General features: G+C 43.1%; 1 long non-coding RNA gene across 1 annotated transcript; it reads left to right on the top strand.

Annotated features, from left to right (window-relative positions):
• Positions 1–78: 78 nt before the first annotated feature.
• LOC119037364 (uncharacterized) lies at positions 79–7,461 on the top strand. Its single transcript, XR_005080179.2, has 4 exons — positions 79–280; positions 1,426–1,502; positions 6,661–6,712; positions 7,376–7,461. It is a non-coding gene; the product is annotated as an uncharacterized LOC119037364 (long non-coding RNA).
• Positions 7,462–9,062: the final 1,601 nt, after the last annotated feature.

Here is a 9,062-nt window from a genome sequence, read left to right as displayed (position 1 = left end):
AGGCATTGATTGGCTGGTGCTGCCAGTGTGACCAAGAGATACCCGAGTCCCGGGACATGCGTAGTGGGCTCTCACCCCTTCCCGGCCCTCCGTGCGAGCTGGTCCCCGAGGGCCGGGTCCTGTGGCTGCCCTTCCCGTTCCCCGTGCGTGTTCACAACCCCAGAGCACCGGGATCCTGGTGGCCCTCGGCCTGCAGCCGGATGCAGAGGCCAACCTGCTGGCGCTTCCGACCACAGCCCTGACACCCAGAAACCACCGGAATTTCGGAGGTGGCCCTGAGGTTTGCTCTCAGCCCTCCTGTGCACCCGGTTATCTCTTAGACGTGGGTTTCAGGCCCAAGTGCTATTTACAAGCAATTCAGAATATTGTTTAGCTCGTTCTAGATGGTGGCAAGTGTTCTCGAGACGGGCTTCAGCCTGTGGGTGTTTCCTCAAGTAGGAGAAAAGCCCGTGGGGGCGGCGGGGGCAGGTCCCTGACTCCTGCTGCAGAAGCAGGGGCAGGTTGGTGGTCGGAGTCCGCGCTGCAAACCAACTGCAGGGCTGGACCCAGGAATGGCTGCTTTGCCTCTTTTTTCCTCCGAGATGAGATGACGTGGGGATGGCAGTAGAGAGGCAGGACACAGCATGGGAAGAACTGTGAAGACCGGGTCTGCTGTTCCTGGTCACCAGTCTAGCGTCCTGGTTGCCAGCAAACGCCTCTTCACTTTTAGGGAGAATGAATAGCAAACCAAGGCTGGGAGGAGGAGGGAGGCATGTCTCACCTGCTAACTCAGCAGCCCTGAGCCTGGTCCTGTAATACTGCCAGGTGTTCTAGCAACACAAGTTACAACGTGTTAGCAAGAAAGGAGGGAAGTCCTTGAAATTCCATGTAGCATTCCCACTGTCTGGGAAAGAACGCCTTGAAACTTTGCTTTCATCCCAAGGCCTGAAAGTTAGGAGAGGGTCCCCAGTGCCCAAAGCAAAAAGCCCATAAATAACTTTGGGTGACTGCTCCAACTTTAATTAACTGCCTCCTGTCACGTATCTGTTTTACAACAAGATGAACAAATGGGTCTAGAGCAAGATAAGGATTTGAGCTAACAGACCCCCCCCCCACATACCTAACTTTGGATAGTCATGCCCCCCCCTCCCACAAAAGCTGGCACCACATCTACTTGTCAATCAATATGTAACTTTTTTATTCCCATCCCGCCTACTATGTAAGTGCTTGGAGCAAAGGACTCGCTGCCTTGGCTCTCAGGCCACACGGGGGCTTGCTCCCCCCACCCCAGCCTTCAGCTGTCCTTACTGGAGCTGCTCTGCTGTGCCCTGAAGCTCTGCCTTTCACCCCACCCACCTGAGCTAGTCCCACTGTCTTCCGTGGGAACAGATCACTAATAAAACTGATTGCACATCAATAGATTTGCTGATCTGTAATTCTTTACAGGCATCAGTAGGAAGAACCAGGTCTCTCCCGCCAATAGTGGTCCATACTGCACAGGATTTCTCCAAAGATTAAATGAGGTGATGTGCTTATTACGATAGTAACAACTATATGCTTTAACCTCCTGTATGCTTTCAAATTAAAAGTTGTTTGGCCTGAAGTCAGCAGTTCCTCTCTACTGGAACTAGAGCCCGACCGGGGGGCAGTGGGGCCCCTGAGCTTCGGTCTTGTGCCTGAAAGTGAAGGTGATGGTGTGTACTGGAAAGGCTGTTGGAATGTTAAATGTGTCAACATGTGTTTCCATTTGTTCAGCAAACATTCTTAATCTTTCTTGCATGTTTTAGGCAGCGAGCTCATCTACATGTAAGAAGTTAGGCTACCAACAATCCTGCTTATAGACATATTTACCTTGATACAAACAACCCAGCCTGGCCTGGTAGCTCATCCTGATACACCAGAGGCACAGGTTTGATCCCCAGTTGGGGCGTGTACAGGAACCAACCAATGATGTTTCAGCAGGTGGGGCACCAAATTGATGTCTCTGTCTCTCTCTCTTCCCCCTCCCTCACCTTTTTACTCTCTTTAAAATGAACAAATAAAAAATGTCTGAAACTACAAACAACCCAGCACATTCCACTCTGAGATATTTTTTTAATTTTTATTTTATTGATTATGCCATTACAGTTGTTCTATTCCCCCCTTCATCCCCCTCCACCCTGCACCCCCCCACCTGACCATTCCTCCCCTTTAGTTTATGACCATGTGTCTCAAGTTCTTTGGATTCTATATTTCCCATACTATTCTTGCCCCCCATCTATTTTCTATCTACTGTCTATGCTACTTATTTTCTGTACCTTCTCCCCCCTTCTCTTCCCACTCCTCTGTTGCTAACACTCCATGAGATCTTAATTTCTATGATTCTGCTCCTGATCTAGCTGTCCTTTTAGCTTGCTTTTGTTTTAGATGTGGTTGTTAATAACTGTGAGTTTGCTGTCCTTTCACTGTTCATATTTTTTATCTTTTTCTTAGACAAGTCCCTTTAACATTTCATATAATAAGGGCTTGGTGATGATGAACTCCTTGAATTTGATCTTATCTGAGAAGCACTTTATCTGTCCTTCCATTCTAAATGAAAGTTTTGCTGGATAGAGCAATCTTGGTTGTAGGTCTTTGGATTTCATGACTTGGAATACCTCTTTCCAGCCCCTTCTTGCCTGTAAGGTCTCTTTTGAGAAATCCGCTGACAGTCTGATGGGAACTCCTTTGTAGGTGACAGTCTCCTTATCTCTTGCTGCTTCTAGGATTCTCTCCTTCATTTTAATCTTGGCTAATGTAATGATGATGTGCCTCAGTGTGTTTCTTCTTAGGTCCAACTTCTTTGGGACTCTCTGAGCTTCCTGGATTTCCTGGAAGTCTATTTCCTTTGCCAGCTTGGGGAAATTCTCCTTTATTATTTGTTCAAATAAGTTTTCCACTGGTGGCTGTGCCTTTCCCCCTTCTGGTACTTCTATAATTCGAATGTTGGAACGTTTAAAGATGTCCTAGAGGTTCCTAAGAGTCTCCTCATTTTTTTGAATTCTTGCTTCTTGACTCTTTTCTGTTTGGCCATTATTTGCTTTCTTCTGGTCCACTCCATTGATCTGAGTCCCAGTTTCCTTTTCATCGCTATTGGTTTCCTGTGCAATTCCATTCATTTCAATTAGTTTCGCCTTCATATGTTTGTCTAATTTGTGACTATAATTAACTAGTTCTGTGAGGATCCTGATGACCAGTGTTTTAAACTGTGCGTCTGAGAGTTTTGCTATTTCTTCATTGCTTAGATTTATAGGCTCTGGGGCTTTGAGATCTTCTTGAGCCATTTTTGGTCTGTTCGTGCCCTTTAAGTGTGAGGAGCAGAGCCTTGGACTCCCAGGTCGCTGGGTTGTGACTCTGTATGTGGAGGCGGGGTCAGAGCGGGGAAATGGCGGCCCCCTCTGCTGTTTCTTGCAGCTGGGTGAAGAGCGGAGCCATAGGTTGTTCACCGGGGCAGGGCCACTTAGGTCGCTGGATTATGATGCTGTATGTAGAGGCGGGGTTAGAGTGGGGAAATGGCGGCACCCTCCACTGCCACTTGCCGCTGGGGCTGCTGGCTCTCGTCCAATCGCCCACTCCCTGGCTTGTCTATCCACACACGAATGGGCGACCACAGTCAACCCGCAGCCCTGCTCCCTCACTGCTTCCCCGAGGTCGCTCGCTGAGTTGCCCACCAGGTCCAACCCTGCGCCTGGATTCCGCGCGCCTGAGTTCGTCTGACTGAGTTTTCTTGTGCAACCCCGCTCTGCTAGCTGCTGGTTTTGCCCCTCTTACTGGCCAGGCTGAAGAATTTGTTGTTATCAGACTTCCAAAAAGTTCAATTTTCTGTGTTCTGACTGTGTTTTCTGTTGCTATTATTTAGTTGTCTCTAAACTTGGTTGTGTGAGGAAGCACGGCGTCTCCACCTATACCTCCATCTTGGCGGAGGTCTGTGGTGGTCATTTTCAAGAATTACACCTCAGTTTAGATCAGGAGGAAAAGTGGTTGATTCCCGTGGAATATCAATGGTTTTTGATGGCAGTGGTATTTACAGTCATTAGAAAATGTCTAAATATCAGCACTGTCCAATTACCTTGTAACTGGTTTGCAGGTTAAGAGCAAAGGGAGTGATGAACATGTTTCATGTGATGTTTCTCGGAATTGGCTTTGTGGTGGACCAGCAGCAGGCTTTGACAAGTTACAGGCACACTTGGAAATCTTTTGTAATTTGCTTTGTCTGTTGCAGCTTCCTTAAACAATGAGAAAAGTAATGTTATTTCAGTATTCTCTACCATGGCGTAAATATAAAATAAAATATATAAATAAAATAGAAGTGTCATCATTTTGTGTATGTGGCCTTAAGGACATGTCTTGGGGCTCTTTTTCTCTTTTTTTCTCGATGTTTTTGACTCTTTTAGTTTCCTCATATGGGTACAAAACTGGTACATTTCTAGTTTCTGTTTCTAACATGCGTATTTCTGGGTGAAAATTTCTCAAGTTTTGGCATGTAGTGTGTTAAGCATATTTCAGTTAAAGTTATTTTGTATATCAAAGGGTGGTTCATTTTGGAGATTATTTAGGTGTCTGTTTCATAAATATCAAACAACAGAACTTCCTGTAGACCCACTTTCAGTGAATTCTACCTTCAGTGCTATGAGAGCAGAAAACACATTGTGTATGATTTTCACGCTGCAATGCTTGTTGAAGCCTGCTGTATCCTGGGTTGGCTAAAAAGTCAGTTCAGTCCCTCACCACCCCACCTTCACTCTCCCATCATGTGGACTCTGGTTCACGTACTTGTCTGTAACTTCATTTGAAACCCTTTGGTTAAACTGTATCATGACGGATGTACTATCAGCATGTATTTAAAAAAAGAGCTCATTAGAACTGTTGAGTGTGTGGCCATTTTCATATTGAAGATGGATGAATAGAAGTAATATTTTCAGTACATTCCACTGTGGCATATTAAGAGGGTTAAATGCCAGTTGAATGGAATACCAGATTTCCGCTGTTTAGGAGAAGGTGGTGTGATGGCTTGAACGTGTCAGAAGTGGTTTCTCACTGGAGATTTCTGGTCTGAGGGTTCCCCACGTGTTGGATGGACCAGTCACAGTAGATAGTCATCCAGTCCAGGTGTTCATCAAGGAGAGACCACATTATGCCAAGGATACAGGTGACATACTAAAAAAAATCCTAAGCAAGCATCGAAAATCATTTCCACCAGTGTGGTTACAGTCATCGCTTTGATGTTTGGGTTCACAGAAGTAAAGGGGGGAGGAGGCGGGATCCCTGCCTGACCACATTTCCACATCAGATTGTCTGCTGATACGTAAGAAAAATGTTGTGTTTCCAAGACATTGTGGACAGGGGGACGAATCATTGATGTTTGACATTAACATGGAACAGGAGAGACTGTGGGCACATGAAGGGAACCACCAGCAGCCACTCCCACCTGTGGTCTGCACTCAAAGAAGGTGATGCTGTGGATATGGTGGGATCACTAGGGAGTCTTGTACTAGGAACTCCTTGCCAGAGACCAGGAGGTTACTTCCAAAGTTCTGCTCCCCATTGGACCAATGGAAGTCACTGGCCCAGGGACACAGTCCTGAATTTGTCAGCAGAAGATGTGTAAGCAATCATCCATCAGGAAAAGGCAAGAGAGTATGTTTCTCTTTGGTGACCAGGGGAAAACAGTTCCAGTCTGGCTGGGCAGTCCTGATTCATCTACAGTACACATAAGATGTTGTATCCTTGGAATGCCAGGTATTTCCGCTGCCTTTTCTAAATTCTTTTAGTGGAGAAAAATTTCCAGTCCGTGGAAGACTGCAAAAGGCACCTGGAAGAGTTCTGTGCTCCAAAAGATAACAATGTTGTGGGCAGATGGAATGGTGAAGTGGGCCGAATGATAGCAGAGGACAATGGAAGTAAACTATGAAATTGCTGTCCAGTCACATTGTCTAGAAAAATGAAAAAAATGAGCCTGTCATTGCATCTTACTGGAAAACCTGAAGGAACCTTGTGGCCAAGCCCATAGTACAATATATGTTCCAAGTGTCTGTCTTTGCTGCCACCTCGTGGCCGTTTTGGGGAAGGACATGATCAGAAAAAGTGGTTGATTCCGGTGGTATTTACAAGTGCACGTGGAAACATCTAAATGTCAGGACTACACAGTTACCTTGTGACTCGTCTTCAGAGTAATGGCCAAGGGAGGAATAAGCGTGTTTTATGGGATGTTTCTTGGAAGTGGCTTTGTAACATAATAGAGGCAGGTTTTCACAAGTGCCAATTGTGCTTGAAAGTCGTTTGTAATTTGCTTTGTCTGTTCTAGCTTCCTAAAACAATGTGAAGGTAAAATTTATATATAATGCTACTACAAGAAATACAAAAACAGCAAAGTGAAATACCAGCGTCATCATTGTATGTACCCACCATTTGGAACATGTCTGAGGGTTCGTTTGTTCCCTTTCCCTGGACTTCGTCTACTATTTTAGGTTCCTCATACGGGTGCAGAACATGTGCATTTCCAGGGTCTGTTTCTAAGCTGTGCATTCAAAGGTGAAGATTTCTTTTTTCGCTTGTTTGTTTTTAAATTTTTTTTATTTAGTTATTTTTCAAGTACAGTTTTCTGTTTATTTCTCCCATCCCAGCCCACCCTATTTTACCTTTTTTTTCTCTTTTTTTTTAAAGGTGAAGATTTCTTTCTCAAGTTTCATTATGAAGCATCTTTACCAGCACTCAGGTCCAGTTACTTTGTAATTCCAATGGCAGTTTATTTTAGAGGTTCTGTAGGAATTTATTTCAGAAGTACCACACCACAGAACTTTCTAGTCATCCATTCTCAGTGAATGCTAGCTTAAGTGCTATGAGGGCAAAAACATACTCTATAGAATTTTGAGGCCACGATGCTGGTTGAATCTTGCTGTAAGTGGGGCTGGTAGAAATGTCAGTTTTTAAAATGTCTAAATGTAAGGAGTGCCCAGTTACCTTGTGACTGGTTTTCACATTAGGGAAAGGAAGCAATAAATGTGTTTTATGTGCCATTTGTTGGAACTAGCTTTATAGTGTAATAGAGTCTGGTTTTTAGAAGATCCAGGTGTGAAAAGCACATTTATAATGTGCTTTGTTTGTTGCAGCTTCCTTAAACAATAAAGAAAGTAACATCTATTTAAAATGAATTTTTACCCAAGAGGTTAAAAAATAAAACGCTATTATTTTATACATAAAAATCAAACGATCTGGCCAAGCAACTGATACATCTTAAATGTGCACCTCTGCTGCCATCTCGTGGGACATTTGGGAATAATATCTTAGTACAGGACAGCAGGAAAAGTGGTTGATTATAGTGGAATATCAACAGATAAATCAAAAAATAAATCAATCAACTGTTGATTTTTTTTAAAAGACTGTTTCGAGGTACAAGTCTCAGGCTCCAATTTCAGTGACCAGTTCCCTGGAACCACTTTTTATGAGCACATCATCTGGACCAGACATCGGACTCAGAGGTTCACCCTTGGTTCTTTGATTATGTCTTTAAATTATTCTTTGTACATATAAAAGATATTTATTTCTGCATGTTATTTACCACACTAAGTTGTGGTTGTACTATTTACTAAGTTGTACTATTTATGATACCTTTAGGTTGATATTCATGAGTTGTCGAGATAAATAAGATATCGTGCAATAATAAAATTACATTAGTTTAGCTGTATAAGGCATGAAAAATAGAGCTTGGAATAAAACATGAGGATATGAAGAGTTAAAAATGTGCTAGTTATAATTTCATTAATAATTAGATAAAATAGTAACATGCTTCTTAGCATCATAAATGAGTTCAGGGCCTGGAGCAGTGGTGTTCTAGAAATGAGAAGTATTTTGTAGGCCCTGGCTGGTGTAGCTCAGTGGATTGAGCATGGGCCTGCGAACCATACAATCGAGGTTCGATTCCCAGTCAGGGCACATGCCTGGGTTGCAGGCCGGTTCCCTGCAGGCCAGTTCCCAGCAGGGGATGCACGAAAGGCAACCATACATTGATGTTTCTCTCCCTTTCTCCTTCCCTTCCCCTCTAAAGATAAATAAATTAATTAAAAAAAAAAGAAGTCAGGAAAATGGAGACTTTTACAGGATTTAAGAGCTGTTAATGTTACTATGGAAGATATGGGGGCCCTTCAACCTGGGCTCCCCTCCCCTGTTGCTATACCAAAAGGATATTCAATAATAGTAATTGACCTTCAAGACTGTTTTTTTTTACGATTCCATTAAGTCAAGCAGACAGGAAACGATTTGCTTTTAGTTTACCCTCTCCTAATTTACAAAGACCTTATCAAAGGTACCAATGGAAAGTTTTACCTCAAGGGATGAAAAACAGTCTGACCTTGTGTCAGAAATTTGTTGACACTGCCCTTCTTAAATTTAGACAATGTTATAGTCAAATTTATTGTATCCATTATATAGATAATATCCTGATAGCAGGGGCTGATTTACTATTATTAAGAAAAGCTCTATTAGATTTAATTGAAATGCTGCAAGATGCAGGGCTCACTGTTGCTCCTGACAAGATTCAAGAAAATCCTCCATTTAGTTATTTAGGTAGAGTCATAGATCCCCCAACTATTACTTCCCCAAAATTGGAAATTCGAAGAGACTGTTTGAAGACTCTTAATGATTTTCAAAAGGTACTAGGAGACATTAACTGGATAAGGCCTTTTTTTAAATTAACAACTGAGGAGCTATCGCCCCTCTTTAATATTTTAAGGGGTGATAGTCAGCCTAAATCCCCCAGACATCTTACTCCTGAAGCAGAAGAAGCTCTCGCAAAAGTAGATCAGGCATTGACTAATGCAAAGTTGTCTCAGGTAGATTATAATAAATCTTGGAGTCTTATTATTCTGAAAACTATATATTCTCCCACCGCCTGTCTCTGGCAAGAAGCACCCTTAGAGTGGATTCATTTGTCTGTGACCCCTAAGAAAAACTTGCCATCATATCCATACCTGGTTGCACAATTGATTTGGCTAGGAAGACAGAGAAGTAAGACTCTATTTGGAAGAGATGTCCATAATATCATTGTCCCTTATACTAGACAACAATGT

The sequence above is a fragment of the Artibeus jamaicensis genome, unplaced genomic scaffold (genome assembly GCF_021234435.1).
Source record: "Artibeus jamaicensis isolate MK-2021 breed Jamaican fruit bat unplaced genomic scaffold, CSHL_Jam_final contig_958, whole genome shotgun sequence".
Classification (NCBI taxonomy): Eukaryota; Metazoa; Chordata; class Mammalia; order Chiroptera; family Phyllostomidae; genus Artibeus; species Artibeus jamaicensis.
Note: the sequence above shows the minus strand (reverse complement) of the source record. Positions and strands in the feature narration are given on the sequence as shown.